Source organism: Podarcis liolepis (assembly GCF_965112155.1).
Source record: "Podarcis liolepis genome assembly, chromosome: 5".
In the NCBI taxonomy this organism is placed as follows: Eukaryota; Metazoa; Chordata; class Lepidosauria; order Squamata; family Lacertidae; genus Podarcis; species Podarcis liolepis.
In genome coordinates, this window is record NC_139556.1 from 21,006,234 (window position 1) to 21,025,699 (window position 19,466).

The 19,466-nt window shown below is 42.8% G+C and overlaps 1 protein-coding gene across 15 annotated transcripts in view; it reads right to left on the reverse strand.

Moving 5' to 3' along the window:
- The window catches only part of KCNMA1 (potassium calcium-activated channel subfamily M alpha 1), a 557,989-nt gene that overhangs the window by 417,098 nt on the left and 121,425 nt on the right, over positions 1 to 19,466 (reverse strand). The gene's annotated exons all lie outside the window — the stretch shown is intronic.

The following is a 19,466-nucleotide window of genomic DNA, read 5'->3' on the forward strand; positions in this document are numbered from 1 at the left end:
ATGAGTTATGGGCAACGTAAGGTGACCCCCACCTAAAAACTCCCCTGGTTGGCACTTCTCTTTCCCAAGCTCTATGCAAATACAGTGAGTGGTGTTTTTCAAAAGTTGCTAGGGAGATGCAGCAGGTACTTTTGACAGCACAGGAGCCAGTTTCCTCTCTCTGTTCTCATATGCAATGTAGCTGGCACCTGGAATGTCAGCAATCTCAATACAGCCTCGTATTTGTACGGTCCTGTACGCAAACCTCAATGCAAAGTATGCACACAGACAAAATTAACCTACGATGCAACACACAGTGAATGCGCACGATAGTCAGGTGTTGTTTTAATTTATGGTTTCCTGAATGAGTTTTCCTAGGAAGCTCACACTGGGTGAGTGCGTGGAACCTTAAACACCAAACAGAATGGGAATGCAGAGCTGCCAATCTTCCAGCAAGCTGCCGGGTTGCCAAGGAGCCACTCTGAAAACGGAGCTGTGTGATTAATCCGAGGAACTCCTCTCTGGCTGTAAGCACTGTCCCTCACTGAGTCACCAGAGGAAGGGAGGAAGAAGCAAATTAAGAGGAGGCATTCTTGCTGTGCTATGCCGGCTGAATCACCACTGACCCCTGCCATTCACAGCCAGCCCTCCTCACAGGGCGCTGCTGCAAGGACACTGCATCGCCACACTCAAGTTCGATATGCTTCAGTCATGAACAGCACAGAAGATGTTGGGGGGTGGACCCACCCAAATACTGTAGCTTGTTTGTTCAGGTCGGTAAGAGAAGTTCAGCTCCCAATGCTGTTTTTAACACTCTTTACTGCTTCCTGAAGATTTCCACAAGACAAGGATGCAGAAAAAGCCACAACTCGAAGGAATCTCCCACTGCATTGGTGACAAAACAGCAGTAATATTTATTAACTATCCTAGCATAGTAAACATTTGAGTTGCCTGGTGTAAGTAAGCAGCATCCCTCAACCCCTGTAGATGTCCCCAAGGGCTTTAGGAAGCTCTGGATCTCACCAGAGGTTTCAGAGCATGGAACAGCAAGCCATAGCTTCATTCCTGTCACATCCTCCACAGATAAATCAATATTGCATCCACTGAAATGTTACTGACTTCTCCATATTTTAAATTTTACATTGCAAGTTTCAAAACACTAATATTTCAGATTTTGAAGTTTTATTGACATTTTATTCACAGTTGGACTCCTTCCCAAACTTTCTCCCCAAATTTTTTTTGGGGGGATATATCCAGAATATTAGAGTGAAAACAAATACGGTACACATTCTGTGGATGGATGAAATCTATGCATTCTACGCATGGTAAGATTTGGTTTGAATAAGCATTTTCTGCCTTTAAAATGCCTGATTGCTTGATTGATTGATTGATTGATTGATTGATTGATTGATTGACTGACTGATTGATAGAGAGATTGATTTTCTATGTTGATTCCCATTCAACTAAATCCCAAAGCAGCTTGCAAACAATGAATAACAAGCAATTAATGGCTCAGAATGCAGCAAATGTGTATTCAAATTGTTTAGATTTAGAACAAATTTATGATTCAGAATGATTGCTCATGTTCACATTCCATTGTGAAATATGAATGGCAGCATCTGACTGATAAAGTGAAATATACCATCATTTGCACTGTGGTCAAAGCAGATTTCTGCCATACAGAGTAAATGAATTATAATTCAAATCAAAACTCTGTGTGCACGCACGCACACATGCATGCATGCACAAATCAACATCTGTGGCAAGGATAAAAGTCATGCTTCCTTTTCAATTATGTATAGCCTTTATTATATGATAAATATAGATCTGATGAATCAGATATTCAGCAGTCAACATTCATGAATGACACATTCCACACAAAAATTAGCCATCCTCTTGCTGTTTAATGAAGTCTCTATGTGAGGATGTGTGGGGTTTAGGCTGAAGTTGATGACAGGCAGTTTTAGTTCTCCTTTACATCCATTTCAGCTGAAGTTGTAGATGCCTATAGTCCACAACAGATTGGATTGGAGGGAAACAAACTTGAGTGCAATGCAGGGAAGAGAGCAGTGCAGTTGGCAGATGGTTCTAAACCACTGAGCTTCTTGGGCTTGCAGATCAGAAGGCTGGCGGTTCAAATCCCCGCAACGGGGTGAGCTCCTGTTGCTCTGTCCCAGCTCCTGCCTACCTAGCAGTTCGAATGCATGAAGTGCAAGCAGATAAATAGGTACTGCTGTGGTGGGAAGGTAAACAGCATTTCCATGCGCTCTGGTTTCTGTCACAGTCCTCTGTGCGCCAGAAGAGGTTTAGTCATGCTAGCTACATGACCCAGAAAGCTGTCTGTGGACAAACGCCGGCTCCCTCGGTCTGAAAGCGAGATGAGCGCAGCAACCCCATAGTTGCCTTTAACTGGACTTAACCGTCCAGGGGTCCTTTATCTTTTACCTTTTCATCGGACTAGGGAGATGGTGTTCAGACAGTTCTGGGTGGGCTGGCACTTCCCATGAAGATTATCGGTTTTGAGATGAAGTGTTTCACCAGTGTTTCACTTTTAAAACTCTGCATGACCTGGGATCCAGGTACCTTAAAAACCTCCTGCTTCTACATGAATTTGCCTGCGTGTTATGAGCCTCACCAGAGGGAAAGAGCATTACGGTGCCTGGGGAATGAATCTTTTCCTTTGGAACACTCCCCTCCAGGCCTGTCTGCCTCACACCCAATTTAATGAGTTTTAAGTACCAGATAGATTTCTTCTTAATTTCCCCCAGACAGTTAAGGTTTAGCAAAGTTGAAGCTACTTTTTTTTACTGTTTGATTTGTTCTATGGTTGCAGCTATTTTTTTAAAAAAAGTTTTAAGGTTTCTATTTGGTTGTGGTGGTTGTATCAGCTTGAAAATGTTTAAATATAAAGACAGAGAAGTACGTAAGTAAATGGCATTGCAGCCCTTCCATGAGCCAGGAAGCAGGCCCGGGGGGAGGGGGAGAGACATTTCAAGAAACCTAGAATGAAGTTTTAATTGGTGCCTTATTTAGAGGCATGGCAGGTACATTTTAAGCTAATACTATCTTTATGGAGGCTGCTTACCTGTTGTTTTGTAAAGTATTCATTATTTTAATTGCTTGATGACAGGAACATATAAATAGAGTGAAGTGGGAGGGTGGTATATCTCTAGCGCTTGGTGTGATGTTGTCTCTCTTACATTTATAAATGGGGAAAGAGAAAAGGCCTGTTTATCAGAATACTTGGTTAAGCAGTGATGAATCCATTTGGGGGCTTGTGCCAGACCCTGAAAAATCCAGTTAATTGGGGGAGGGGGAGGTGTAAGGGATTTTTATTTAATTCTCCAGTTTTCTACTATCATTCTACACCCATGGCAAATCCAAAAGGAATTAAAATGACCAAGGCCAATGCATTTCTTTTAATAGCTTCCTGCAAAATGCCCAGGGTATGGGGTGGAGGGTCTAATTGTGTCTTCAAAACAACCCTGTGAGGTAGATTAGGATGGGAGATTGTAACTTGCTCAAGGACAGCTAGTAAACTTGGCAGAGATTTGAACTGAGGTCTTCCTGGTCCAAGCTCAGCAATGAACCCCATTACAGTGGTGCCTCGCAAGACGAAATTAATCCGTTCCGCGAGTCTCTTCGTCTTGCGGTTTTTTCGTCTTGCGAAGCATGGCTATTAGTGGCTTAGCGGCTTTAAGAAAAAGGAAACAAACTCGCAAGAACTCGCAAGACATTTCGTCTTGCGAAGCAAGCCCATAGGGAAATTCGTCTTGCGGAACGACTCAAAAAACAGAAAACTCTTTCGTCTTGCGCGTTTTTCGTCTTGCGAGGCATTCGTCTTGCGAGGTACCACTGTACCTCCATGCCCTGATTTCTTTCCTTAATGGAGTAGTCATTAGCCAGTAAGGGGGGCAGGGGAGAGAGACTGTGCTGCTGACTTGCCTTCTCAGCTCCAAACGCCATGGCCACATGCCAAGGAGAGGGGCAAGGTAACAGGAGCTTGCTATGGTGCAGGCAAGGCAAGAAGAGCATCTGATTGGCTCTGCCATAGCTCCTATACCATGCCACTCCTCCTTCCAGTCTGCAACAGCAACACACACTGATGGGTGGTGCTGATAACACCAAGGTTGCAGGTTCTATCCTCATATGGGACAGCTGTGTATTCCTGCAATGCAAGGGGCTGGACTAGATGAACCTCAGGGTCCCTTCCAACTCTATGATTCTATGGAAATGGTTCTGGAGTGCACCCTTCCTTTGTTCAGAACGCCTCAGCCTAGGAGGTTGTGGAACATTTACGTATTTGCCATTTGCATAACAGCTGCAGTTGCCTACAGGGTAGCAAGGCAATGTTTATTGCCGCTTGAGCACATGCAAACGGTTAAACGGAACTCTAAATAATTCAGCGTCCAAGTCTGATTGCATCTTTTGGCACAGGGAATGACCTCATCCTGAAACTGAAAGCTCCAATTAAACTAAAGCTGAGAAATAAGATCTCAGGTTTGAATAGCACCATAACAATGTTTTTAAGACATTGCTGAAAGCACCAGGTACATATGTCACTGAGAGTTCCAGAAAATATATACATATGGAATCCATCCAGGTGAGGAGGTGGTCTACTGCGCTCACCCAGATTAAAACTGTGTCTATTGGTAGCACAGAAAGTGCAAGGAGGCAGGGGAAGGAAGTGTTTGCATGGAGATTTTAGCATGGAGATTTAAAAAGAAGCAGCAAAAGTGAACCAACAAATGTCACCTAACAGCTATGGCTGCTGGCTGACAAACTAGGTTACCGCCAGCCTCCCTCTGAATTTCTTATGTTCTTATTAGGTTGCATTGACGTCAGATATCATACTGTAACACCCCCCACACCCCGGTTTAAAAGGATTAATTATTGATACCTAGAAAAACATTCTTCTTTTCAGTGCAGAAAGGGAAACAGAGAGCCAAGTGGAAAACACATCTGATGAAACAACCGAACGTTTTCCCCCTATAAATTATTCACAGGCTATGTAATGGTTGCAAATTTGGCGGCTAAAGAAAACCTGCACCCAAAACAGATTTTAGTTCATGCATCCCATGCACAATCACTTGGCGGAAAGTCACACTTTCAAGGAGCCCTACTTCCCAGGGTGTAAGGAGCCAACTAAGGTCAGCTATTTGGAACCTCCACTTCAATTGCCATCTTCCCCCAATTCTTTGAGGGCAAACAATTGCTGGGAGGGTGTTGCCTTTTATATGGTGACAGCTGATTTGAGGTTTTGATATGTTTGGGGGCTCCATGACAGCCCAGCAAAGTAACAGGAGTTGGGCAGAAGGTTCCGGGACAAAATATGAAGCCTTGGCTAATGGTACTTATTTTGATCTAAATATTAAGGATCTGTCTTTGGCTTTAACTGAATTAAATGGCTCATATCATATCCTTCCACATGAAAAGAAACTTACCTGAAATGTGTATATGAGGGAAGGGGGACTACACACAAGCACACACACAAACACAGCAACAGAAGAACCAGCTCATCTGCTCACTATCTGTCATCAAGAAAATGGTTATAGGAATAATTCAGAGCCTTGATTTCATACAGGTACCACCATGCCAATGCCTCACCCTGCCAAGACTGCTGTTGATGCTGGTGTGAGGGCCATTTGGTGATGCAATAACACAAAATACTTGTTTTGAAATGTGACTCAGCTTCCTGGATCTCCACTCAGCAGTTGTTTGTGACTTCTAATGTCAGTTTCGAGTTTGTCCAGAGAGACAGAGAGGTTCTATCATTCCGAAAGAGCTCAGACTTTGAATTGCATATCTAGGTACCAATACGTGTCTGTTGCCCTCTGTCACAAATTGCAGACGGCAAAAAGGTTGTTACTGCTGTAAATACATTAATAAATCTGCAGTTTGCATAATGTGTGTTAACGTTGTGTGCTGCATATATGCTGGAGTTCAAAAAATAATATGGGCCATAATCCAACACAGCTAAAACCAATGGGCCTAACTCTGTGTTGGATTATGGCCATGGAAAGATGTGGATCTTGCTAAACCCTAATGGAATAGTTTCTTGGCAGAGGTCAGTAACCTTTTTCAGCCGTGGGCCGGTCCACCATCCCTCAGACCATGTGGTCGGCCAGACTATACTTTGAAGAAAAAAATGAACAAATTCCTATGCCCCACAAATAACCCAGAGATGCATTTTAAATAAAAGCACACATTCTACTCATGTAAAAACACGCTGATTCCCAGCCCTTCCGTGGGCCAGACTGAGAAGGCGATTGGGCCACATCCAGCCCCCAGACCTTAGTTTGCCTACGCCTGCTTGTCAGGTAAAAAAGAAAAAGCTTAACCCTTTGAGCATGATTTCACCAAAATGAAGTGCTTGGAGCCATCTCTATTTTAACAGCAATTCTTAGCCATGTACTTCATTGATTTGGAAAGTTGCTTTTCTGCTTGCTATGCATTTGGACATCTCTTAAGATATCATAACCAAATTTTGAATGATGGTTTGTGAGATCAAAGAGCAGGTTTCCATCTATGCTTGGAGATGATTGGATATCATTTTTAAATCAAGATGGCAGACTGAAAATTTCAAAACTGCAATGATTTTAACCATTGATTTCAAAACTGCCCTGATATTTTGCTTTTTAAGAATTCCCTAGCAAGACTGGGTAAGAAGCTGCTAGCCATTTGGAATGTATGAAACCCCAAACAAGCATTTTGATAAAGCAAACTCTAGATGCACTGATAGTCCCTGTTTGAGAAAGGCTATAGTCCTTAATAACTCAATGGAACAAAATCACCACCATTGCTCTGATTACTCCAGCTTAGACTGCAGGTAAAATAAAGTATGTCACTTTTAGAAGTACACTCCGTATTTTGTATTTTCTACTGTACCAGAATATGGTGCAGTACCAACATAGGTGTTGAATAAATGGCTCCGTCTCTCCACAGGTTGGACTTGAATAAGCAAAACATTCTGGTAGGCTGGCTCTGAACTTCTCTTTTCAGTAACGCAAGAAGAGGCCTGCTGAATCAGACCAAAGGTCCATCTAGTCCATAATCCTGTTCTCACAGTGGCCAACCAGATGCCTGTGAGAAGTCCAAAAACAGGATCTGTGTGGAATAGCACACTCCCCACTTGTAGTTTCCAGTAACTGGTAAATCAAGGCACACGGCCTCTGACACTGGAAAAAAGTACACATGGCTCTTTCTAGCCTCGTTCCTCGTGATCCATTGCATGGACTTCACCGTGTTCATTGTACTGTGGCAACAGTTTCAAGTAGTGATTTGAACGTCTGAATGAACCATCAGCCCCATTCCCTCCAACACAATGCTGCTCAGCAGGAATTTCACACGTCAAGGAATGCATATTCATGTCAGAATATGCCCTCAGAGAAGGTTATTTTGTGCTTTGCACACTGTTGATCCTGTGACATTACATGGAAATGTATTCAACCACAACCATGCCCCATGTTAAATGCAAATTAAATTAGGCTGCAGTCAAATTAGGCCTAACCACCTGGGAGAAATCCCATTGAATTCAATGGGGCTCACTTCTGAGCAGACATGGTTAGGATTGCAGCCTTAATCCACTAGAATTGTAGACGAAAAGTGGTCTACAATTTGTTTGTTTGTTTGGACATTGTGGGCTGTCTCTAAAGCTGTGGTCAGACATTCAGCTCCTTGGTAATGTGCTCTGCATAATTCAGACAGCTAAGCTTTGGCAGAGTGCAGCTCTAGCTCCTATCATTTGCAGACCGCCAGGCAGGGCAGTTGCCACAGCCCAGAACTTGCTGTCTGTATCAGGAAAAAGCTCATGATTGTTGGGCCCAAATATCTGAAATTGGCTCAGGTCTCAAAGTAGTTCAGATACTTATGAACTAGGATGATGGCACCACTCTCTCTGCAAAACCTAGTTTATTAGATGATTCAGATCACATTACTTAAAATAATCCCCCCAAAGCTCCCACCCAATTATAAAGTTGCAGCTGGAATTAAAAGTATTTAATTAGATCAAAGTCAGGACACTATTTAAATCAAAGGTGAAACTATCATTGTTTCAGGGACCTAGTTACTGTGGCCTTTAGCGGTGTTACATAAGACAATGGTTTACTGTTCACAAAGAGATTGCTCAGCTTTGTATGAGGGAGGGAGAGCTTGGCTTGCTACTTTATGAAAGTTATAGCTACTTCTTCGTGCTTGTACAAATTATGGCTGCCGAGTATAGAACCAGGTTCAAATTATGTTGAAACCTTTTGTGCCCACCCACAATTGTAGCATGGGGAAAGGGGCGGGTTTCTTCCCATTATTTCCATTCCTGTTTGCTTATGGTCTGGATTGCGAAGGTGGCCTCACTTGGGCTCTTTTTGGTACAAGAAGTGAAGCTGGAAGGTTCTTGGAGTAGGGCTCTCTCATTGCTGGCCTTAGTACTCTGCAGTTTGTTGCAGATTGATTAGTAAAGACCAGAAAACATTTTCAAATTTATATGAGCACTTAATTGACTCATACTTAAAACATCTCTGATCCCTGTTAAATGCTGTTTAATTGTTGTTTTCCAACTCTGACTGGGTAGCTTTCATGCACTTTTGTTCTTTTGCTGGCTTGATTGTTTGCAGTCTAATTATTATTTCAACATTATGTTATGTTATACTGTCTGGAATACTTTGGCAGATGAGGACACAAATTATGGAAATTAATTAATGAGGGTTGCAAATATTAAGCCAGGTGGTGGCAGTTGTTCATTCCAGAATGATTAATTCAGCATAAAATGGGCACAAATTTCTTGAAGCTTATGCAGGTGAATTCTCGTTGGATTGCATTTCCTGGTGGACCTGGCAAGATCCCATTCCGCTGGTTTATCCTATATCCCTCCCCGCCACACACACACCAGCCCTGGGTGGCTTGCTTTGTGTTGCATCTTCATAGAGCAACATTTGGGCAGCCGAAGACACATGGGGAACAGGTAGGCTTGGAGAAGATGAAACATGGAGACAGCCTGAGTAATGGGGAGGAGGGAGCCTTTGTATATACCGTATTTTTCGCTCTATAAAACGCACCAGACCACAAGACGCACCTAGTTTTTGGAGGAGGAAAACAAGAAAAAAAATATTCTGAATCTCAGAAGCCAGAACAGCAAGAGGGATCGCTGCGCAGTGAAAGCAGCAATCCCTCTTGCTGTTCTGGCTTATGGGATAGCCGCGCAGCCTGCATTCGCTCCGTAAGACGCACACACATTTCCCTTTACTTTTTAGGAGGGAAAAAGTGAGTCTTATAGAGCAAAAAATACGGTAAGTGCCCAAAGAGATATGTGAAAGGAACAGTGATACTTGTGGGAGGGGCAGACATTATTATTATTATTATTATTATTATTATTATTATTAAACAACAACTGGCCAAGGAATTTTGACTGCTGGTATTATTTTCCCTGAGCATGGACACAAACACACCAAGAAACCATGCAGGCACACAAGGGAAAGGGCTTCTGGATCATGATTATAACATGAAACAACAGGATTAACTATCTCCATCTTTCTAGCCCCAAACTGCAACACTGTCATAAAGATGGCAAAGTTTGTCTCACAAACGTCATGAATTCTTCTTGCAAATGTCTATTGTCGCTTGCCTTGACAATACTTAAAAACTCCCACGGGTAAGGATACATAATTAATGGTGATATTTTTGTCACTTTTACATCCTTAAGAAAGCTGACATATCATTCTCTTTCGAAGCATACGGTGTCTGTGAAGTCGCCCATGTCATGACTTTTCTGATTGTTCTTTTGATAAGGACCACTCCCAAATAATAAATCTCAACCAGCTGCCTTTTACAGTGGTACTTCAGGTTAAGTACTTAATTTGTTCCGGAGGTCTGTTCTTAACCTGAAACTGTTCTTAACCTGAAGCACCACTTTAGCTAATGGGGCCTCCTGCTGCTGCCACGCCGCCAGAGCCCGATTTCTGTTCTTATCCTGAAGCAAAGTTCTTAACCTGAAGCACTATTTCTGGGTTAGCGGAGTGTGTAACCTGAAGCGTATGTAACCCGAGGTACCACTGTACTGATTAGCTTTGGGCTGATCTAGCTGCTTATCGAGACTATGGTTCTCCAAAGCTGCAACGCCACAGATCCTTGAGACGCTGTGGTCTAATTTGTAGACCTCAAGTGGCTTACGCTGGATTTAGCAAAGCTCCAACTCTCCTCTTCTGCATTTTGCAGAGCAAGACCCAATACAATTATGCATGTAGGGCAAAATATCAGAAGGCAATAAGGGTATGGGTCCATTTTCCTAAAGTATGTCTTCCCCTAATTAACAATTAAATGGGCAGCTTAAGAGTTCACACATACACATTTCTGTTCTGCAACAGCAGGTCAAGAGAGAGTCAACATGGGCCCTTGATGGCTGTCTAAAGTCCAGAAGGTTTGGCTAGAATCTGTAGTCAAGGCATTCAAACAGCATATGGGTATAAATTGATCTCATATACTTTTCTAGATCTCTACAGGTTTGAGTCCAAAAAGAAATGCCTCATGCGAAGTATTTGTAGAGCTCCTGTCACAATGGATGTCTTGATCTGAAATGCAGAGCTTTCAGGCTGATTCTTGGGGAAATAATAATTATTATAAGAAAACAAGGGTAGATTAGTGAAGGCGAGAGGGAGCATTAGTAAGTCTGGAAGCAGGAAATCAAAAATCTGTTTCCATATGGCTCTTCTCACCGAGTCTGCTCCTGAAGCATTATAATGAAACCATTTGAAAACTACTACAAAAGGGGTATTATAAAAAGCCACATGTTTTGCATTATTTATCATGCTAATTACTGCAATAATACACCCAAAGAAACAGCAGTAGGTTTGCAGAGCACATTTGTAATGCCTGTCAGCACATGGCTTAAGCAGGTGCACTGCACATCAGACCTTCAGACTGTGACGAGCACTAGAGGCAAAATAAACCAAAAGGGAAGTGAAAAGAAAATACAGGCATCCATATAGGGCACAGGGTAGTTGTAATGTGTCTGCACTGTTCCCAATCACTCACTGCCCAAATAAACCTGGAGGAAGTTTGCTGGAGATAATTAGGGATTCAGAAATGTGCCCGCCAGGGTGAACTGTGGCAAATGCAAAGTGAGAGGCTCAGCGTTGGACGCATGAGCCCTCTGCCGTTCTCAGAATCAAGGGAAGGTGCAGGGAGGCTCTTCCCTATTGTGACACTAAGTTCCAAAGCTGCTCCAAGCCAGTGGCTTCTGAGCATCACCTAAGAGCAACTTACCGGCAACTGCTATGATGAGCCTCCTTCCTGGCTGGCCAAAGGGCAAGAGTTTGTCCTTCAGAGGCAGACTTCCAAATGCCTTCAAAGCTCAGTGAAGTCAATTGAGGAGCTGCACAGGGCAGCCACGAATTCAGGCTGGTTATCAAGGGCAGTCAAAAACGTGTGGACAGCTGTAGATAATATAGGTCAGCCTATGGGAGATTAGAACATTTGCCTGGAGTTCCATGCCTGCCTCAAGCTTTATTTCCATCAGGTGTGCACGGCTGAACAGCTGATGAGCCAAAGAAGCTCCTCTCAGCATCCTTAGCTCCCCTTTATGCCTTGCAATTGCTGACCTCTCCCTGCAGTTCATTATATGGCTTCAGTCGTGGATTCCATGTCATACATTATGTGGGGAGTTTGGGGGGCACACCTAAAAAAGTAATGCAAATGTGTCAACACACATATTTGCAAACACATCTGTCTGTTGTAAGAGAGCTGTGATTTCCTGTTGAGCATATGCCTGGGAGGCAAATAGGAGGGTGTATGAAGCATGAAATGGCCCTAACAGACAAACCACATGTTCTGTGCAAACAGATGTAACAGAACATTGAAGGGAGAAAAGGATTTTGGAGGCAATTCATCTGGAGTGGAGCAGTGACAGAGCAAAGAGATGTTTAACTTTTAAAAAAACACAAAAAACACTTACTGGCATTTAAAAAGATGACTTAAATATATATTTTATGTTTCAACAATTAAGGAATATACACGTTCTCATTAAATTAAATACAGAACTCTCCCCCTGTCTGCTACTTCTCCACTCCAAAAATGACCAGAACCATCCTGCCAGACCCTCTGTGGCACACTAAATGTTTGTTTACTCCTGTGTGGGGAAGAAGCATCCAGAAGAGCATTGGGATCGTAGAAGCAGTGAATAATTTAAAACTTAAGCATTCCCTTCCTTGTCCTACTTCTCTGCTTCAAACGTATCCCTCTCAAGATGGCTTTCCTTGCCTTCTTTTTTTAAAAAAAGGCATCAGATCTCTGTTACATGTGTCTGCGAGTACTGTGCACACAATGAATCCTAAGAGTTGACCTAAAACCAGCTTATAACCACCTGGTTCTACTGTAACTATGATTGATTTTTAAGATATACAATTTTAAAGTTATACCAGGCCTATGCGTTCACTTAAACCTTGTCTGTGTTGCAACACAGCTATTTGCAGTGCTTGATTTTCTAGCAAAAGAGGTGCTGGAACTCACCGTGAACACCTCCCTCGTTCTCTGAGAATGGCAACGGCACCTACCCGAGAGATGCCGGAACTGAGTTCCTGAGAGTTCTCGCTGGAAAAAAAGCCCTGCTAATTTGTCTATCCAAAGTGAAGGTATTAAAATGTAGCTAGCCTACTAAACTACTTTCGAAGGAATTAAAACGATAGCAGGTCTGTTGTGAGACAATTTAGATTTGTCTGAAAAACAAGCAAATTATCCTGCTGTCACTGCAAATTACTCACCGCAGAGCAAATTTATCAGTGAGTTTAAAAATGAAACTAAAGATCTAGAGCCTTTAAGTAACAAAGAGATTTATTACAGAGAGACAGTGATATATACACCCTAAGATTGTCTAGTATGCATGGTTGAGGGGTGGGGTGGGGAGTTATGCATCTGGCTTTTACAATTCTACATTATCAGTTAATTGACATTTTTTACTACTCAGCAGATGACTACCCATCCCATAAATTCAAATACTGAAATCCCTAAAAGCAATATGACAATATGAGCCTATTCCTCTTATACTGGTCCCCCGAGAACCAAAACAGATATGATGGGAGCAGGTTTGTTGTTTATACATGTGCCCAGTTCTCCTATAAAATGGGAGGCTGGGGTGCTTTATTTTTCTTTTGTAAGGGGTGCACGGCAGAAACTTCACCTTCCTTATATCCCCAAGCTCTGTCAAGGCAAACACTTTTCACCCACCTGAACTCTAATACAGTGGTGCCTTGGGTTAAGTACTTAATTCGTTCCAGAGGTCCATTCTTAACCTGAAACTGTTCTTAACCTGAAGCACCACTTTAGCTAATGGGGCCTCCTGCTGCTGCCACGCTGCCGGAGCACGATTTCTGTTCTCATCCTGAAGCAAAGTTCTTAACCCGAGGCACTATTTCTGGGTTAGCGGAATTTGTAACCTGAAGCGTATGTAAACTGAAGTGTATGTAACCCGAGGTACCACTGCAGTAGAAATGAATTGAGCTGAGGAATAAAGTGTCCTTTGGAAACAACCTAAGATTCTGACTGGCTGCGTTTCCAGGTTTTCACATCAGAGGAAACCATTTTGCATAATATGAACTATCACTAAAAGGATAGCAAATCATCTCCATGGATGGCCCAATTCAAAGTCTTTGTGATGAATGGGACCCAGATACTTATCCGAATAACCTCTATCTCTCTATAGACTTGTCTGGGTCCTAAGATCCACAAGGAAGGCCCACTTGCTTTCTTGCCATTTGGTTTGACACACTCTGCTGTGCATTAGATAGGATCTTTTCAGCAGTGGCTCCCCAGCTATGAAGTTCACCCCTCTGACCGGGTGAGTAGCTACCACATTACGAAGCTCCTGTTCTCGCAGGCTTTTGGAGAGACTTAAAAGTCATTCTGTTTTTAACCGTGACTAAAATCTGAAATCTGTTTGATCTGCTTCATCTGTAATGGCTTCATATCAGATTACAGGTTTTTCTTTAGAATTACATGGCTCGAATAAGTTGTGTAATACTTTTAGATGTTATGTTGGAAAACCACCCTCGGTTATTTTTTCAAAGTGTGGCCTATGAACATGGTTAATAAAATAAATATCTACACTTATGGACTTAAACAGGACAGGTAATTTGATTTCTTGGGTTCTTAAATATTTAATCCCTAAACCGGGTAAACATTTTTTTAAAAAATTACATCGGGGCATTATACTTCAGAAAAACAGAACAAAAGACATTTGGTTTTTCTGTGCTGCACGAAAAGATTCCACCCAAAACAGTTTGCAAACATGAAGCAGACAATCATCAGCAGAAGATGGAAACCATATAAGGACCTGGAGAGAAAAAACTGAATAAGCTCTGCAGCACAACAGTCCCTCGCTCTTTGAGATGGAAATGTTGAAAAGACAAACACTAAGGCAGCACGAAGTGTCCTGTATCAAAACTGAAATCAGAACTCAAGAATCCTCCCCTGAAACAGCTTGTACACAGGCCAACTCAATTAAATACCAAATAAAATTAAGTGCCAATTTTCTGGAGGCAGACTATGATGATGATGGCTCCAAGATTTCATTCACTGCTCACTGCAAACAGGACTAGATAAGCCATTATGCTAAATAATAGGACCACAGTGTAAGAGGGGCCACAGCTAAGGGGTAATTTTGTATTTTTAAAAAATCCCCATTTAGAAAATGTTTCCATTTGCTTTCTGGCCACGTGCCCAGAAAATCTATCCTATTAGTGAAGACTAGACAAGGTGAGGAGCTAAGGACTGTCTGGAGTGCAGAAAGAAGGGCTGGGTGGTAGGGCTGCCCCATTGTTACTGACCTTGTTCCTGTGCTTTTAACAATGAACTAATGTACATAACGTTTGTGAATGAAGCTTTTCACCAAACCTAAATGTCCACACCAGGGAAAAGCATCACCTGTGAGATTTGTACATGTCAAGTTGCTGCTAAAGGCACAGGAGTAATGGTGACAATCCTGTGGAATAGATGGGAGTTCAGCCGCAAGGCTCTGTGCCTGCACCAAAGCATAACGCATATATATTGTATGTCAAAGTCAGCCTGGCAGAATGAAACAAACGGGTTATGTATCAGATACCAATGGGACAATCGGAGGATTGCCCCACAACACCTTAAATGCAAAAGTGCAAAAGTGGCAACAAGGACACTACAGTGGTACCTCTGGTTCCAGAGGCCCGTTCTTAACCTGAAACTGTTCTTAACTTGAGGTACCACTTTAGCTAATGGGGCCTCCCACCACTGCCGTGCCACTACGTGCGATTTCTATTCTCATCCTGAAGCAAAGTTCTTAACCCAAGGTATTATTTCTGGGTTAGCGGAGTCTGTAACCTGAAGCGTATGTAACCTGAAGCGTATGTAACCCAAGGTACCACTGTACTTTAAAGGCTGCCTTTTCCAAATTAAGTTGCACTTTGGGCTCACTTGTGTGATCTGTAATCTTAAATCTGGGCAGCCTTCTTACTCAGAATCATCACAGATGTTGCTGGGTGGGTTTTTTTATTATTATTATTAATTTTAGCCAGAATAATTGTCAGTTACTCCCATGGGCGTAGGCAGGAGGGGGGCAGGGGGCAGCTGCACCCCCATCAAGTAAATAAATCAATAAACTTAACTGACCAATTGCATCACAGATAGCTCACTTCTGCCCTCCCCAACACAAACCCTGGCTATTCCCATGGTTACTCCGTTCAGAATTTTCCACTGTGCTCTACAGTAATCCAGTGCTGGAGTCCAAGCACAGTGATTTCCCTACATCAACCAGGTGAAATAAAATTTAGAAAGAGTCCTCTGTGTGGCTAGTGACTTGGATCTGTTGATTTTAAAATTGACTGCTTTTCAAACCAACAGATCCCAAGAACCCTGCAATTAGCTCCAAGTGCCTAGGGGGCTTTCTCAAACAGCAGCCACTGGCCCAGTGCCACATGGCAAATTGTTTTTCAAAGTGTAGGGACTGCCGGGCATGTCCGGTCCCTTAGAGAAATGCCTGGAGAAGTTTGCTTAAAACCAGGCAGCAATTAAAGATTTGGCTGGTTTATCGCGCTGATTAATCGGTTAACTCTTGCAGGCGGCACTTGGTAGGAAGATTTTTCATTGCTTAACACAACCATTACTGCAGCTGTGCAGTGCTTAATATAGATCGTAAATAACAGTGCCATAATGCTATATCAGACAGGCTCTCCATATGCCCCAAAACTTGGAAATGCTCTGCTAGGAACATGGTGTATTTGTAAAAGACCTAATTAAACCATGTGTATACTCTTAGGTATGCATTTAGGCATTTGTCTCGTTCATCCTTCATAAAGATGACTACAATGAAAAGGTGCCATTTGCATAGAATACCCAAATGTTGTTGCCGCAAGAGATTAATGATGGGATCTTAAGATTAGACTTTTTGATTGATCTGTCTTTTCTTCTTCGTCGTCGTCTAAAGCTTGTGCAAGTTTTGAATGCAGACAGTTTTTACTTCTGCTTGATCAAAATAAAAAATAAAAACCAAATTGAAGGGCAGGTTCTCCTGGGCCTGATATGACAACCCACATGATATTCCCCAATCATCCCAACTGGCTGATTTTTTTCACTAAAATTCGATGCCTGAATAGTTAGTTTTAAAAGTAGAATGCACACCAGTGGTCCTTACACCTCCACTTATGCTGAAATCTGGGTCTGGCTGGGACCCGAGTGGCAATGATCAAATCCATACCTAGATCCTTGAGGTCAGTTCCTGGGTCTGGACCTGGACAGTGCCAGGGGCTTGAAATGAAACAGGCAAAATGAAAAGACCTCTTTTCCAGGCGAGGGGTGACTCCTGGTAGTAGAATCACGGAATCACAGAATTGTAGATTTGGAAGGGTGATCTAGTCCAACACTCTGCTGTGCAGGAATCTCAAACTAAAGTATTCATGATGCTTTATTCAACCTCTGCTTAAAAACCTCCAAGGAAGGAGAGTCCACCTCCACTGTCGAACAGCTCTAAGTGGTCAGATGACTAACCTAAATCCATAGATCTACTCTGAACCCTTGTCAGTTAAGTAATAGCAGGCCTGGTCAATGTAGAAAATTCATGCTGTCTGCCAGTCACCAAGATTGATACTGCACCAGGCGGAACATTCCTGGCTAACATTATTCAGGCCTGCTTATTCTTTGCGGGCTGCCACATTGTCTGAACTTATGGCTGTCACACGAGAGGCCGACCACATGAAATGTCCTTCCTCTGGCATTGTTCCTGCCCTGGAACTTGATTCTCTCTCCTTTATTCCATTTATCATCTTTCCGCTCTTTGAAGTTTCCACCGCATCAATTTACGTCGCTGTAGAGGCAAGTTGCTTTTTAGGTCAAGTTTTAAAATAAAATAAAAATAAAAATTGCACTGTAAAATAGCCTGCCTCTTCAGCATGCAATGACACTCAGAAGAAAACACTTTCCAGTGCTTTCAACCTCCCCCCACCCCCACTGCTCCATCTGAAAGTGCTCCAGGGGCAATCAGTGATGGTGGGGCTGGAATTTAAAAATCGCCCATCTCCATTTTGATCCATATGCACATATAGATTTGAAACTTTGGCAGAATCGTCCTGGGATTAAAATAAGAGGCAGATGTGTTTTGGGGAAAGACAGGCAAGTTAAAGGTCTTATGATTTATCCCAACTAATGGATCAGCCTGCCAATGTCAAGCTACCGTATTTGAACACATGAATGTTAAATTCCACTATTCAGCCAGGACTGGTAAGGAGTACGTTCAGCTGAAGCATTTACTTTGCCTCTAAATTTGGTCCTGAAGCTGACATGGCTTCAGAATTGCTCCCTTTCTTTTCTGTCTTTTGCAAAGCTCCCAGTTTTTTCATACATCAAACTCAACTCAACTTAGGTATTACTCATAACTGGTGGAATTTGGAATTCCAGATAGGAAGACCAATGGCAATAAATGTACCGTATTTTTCGCTCTATAACACGCACCTGACCATAACACGCACGTAGTTTTTAGAGGAGGAAAACAAGAAAAAAAATATTCTAAACGAAACAGTGGGTGTATGATTTTTTGTGGTTCATGCTGTGGCCACAGACATGTGATCTGACGGTGAGTTTGGGGTAGCCCAATGCAAAAATCCTGAGGATCCATGTGAATCGTGCTTTGTAACCACATTTTAAGTGGGGAGAGAAGGAAAAGCACTCAAGGGACAAGGAACACGCGTGGGGTGGGTGGAGAAGGATGCTGCTAATAATGCAGAAGAGGGATTCAAGGGGAGAAGGAGCACGCGTGGGGTGTGTGGAGAAGGATGCTGCTAATAATGCAGAAGAGGGGTATAAGGGGAGAAGGCTCCTCTCCTCTCCCGCTTTGCTCCTTTAAAACAAGCAGGCTCTGCTTCTCTCCCTCCTCCCCGGCTTAGAGAGCTGAAAAGATTTGCTGCTATTTAGCGAGCTGAGTGGGGAGGAGAGAGGGACAGAGAGCACGGTTTAAAGCAGCCAACCAGACAGGAGTCGCTTACACCTGTGTAAGCAGCTCCTCTCCCGCTTTGCTGTTTCAAAGCGAGCCACGGAGGAGGGAAGGAAGGGGAACCATGGATCCTCTGCTCATGACTGCAGCAGATCCCACCCCCCCGCCACCCGTAGGCATTCACTCCATAACACGCACAAACATTTCCCCTTACTTTCTAGGAGGAAAAAAGTGAGTGTTATGGTGCAAAAAATACGGTATTTAATTATATCAAGCTAACTAGCTTAGATTTATGCCTGCTGCTTAGCTGCTAAAAATAAAAGCCAAAAATCCCTTTCTTTTGTAACTATATTGTCTAACCAATCAATTATACCCTCCTAGACTTAGTGGTAACGATTCAGATGCTCACAAGAACTCTCTGCTTGTTTTAGTTATCACACCATTCCAGCCGACGAATCTCTGAACATTAACAACATGAAGACAAACAGAGGATACAGTCTCTATCTATTTGCAAGGTTTTTCAAGCTCTACACTGACCCTAGAAGGGCTGCCCCATTAGTGATCATTCATATATATACTTTATTTCTTGAAAAAGCCGCCAGGATTAGCTAGAAGGAGGACAGATAGATAATTGGCCACCGTTGCCCCCTGCCATACAAAGGCACCTTTTCTCACACAAAAAACCCTAATCCCTTTGGAATAAAACAACCAAGAGGTACAGAAAATGCATTATTTTGTCTCTACTCCATGCATCAAAGTGCCACATATCAAAGGCACACACATACACCTGGGAACATATAGTGACTGAGGAAGTATCTAGCTTTTTAATTGTATGCACAAATATTAGCCCCACGAATGCCCACGATGGGGTAAGCTCCTGTTGTTCGGTCCCAGCTCCTGCCAACCTAGCAGTTCAAAAGCACATCAAAGTGCAAGTAGATAAATAGGTACCGCTCCAGCGGGAAGGTGAACAGAGTTTCCGTGTGCTGCTCTGGTTTCGGTGTTCCATTGCGACAGAAGCGGCTTAGTCATGCTGGCTACATGACCCGGAAAA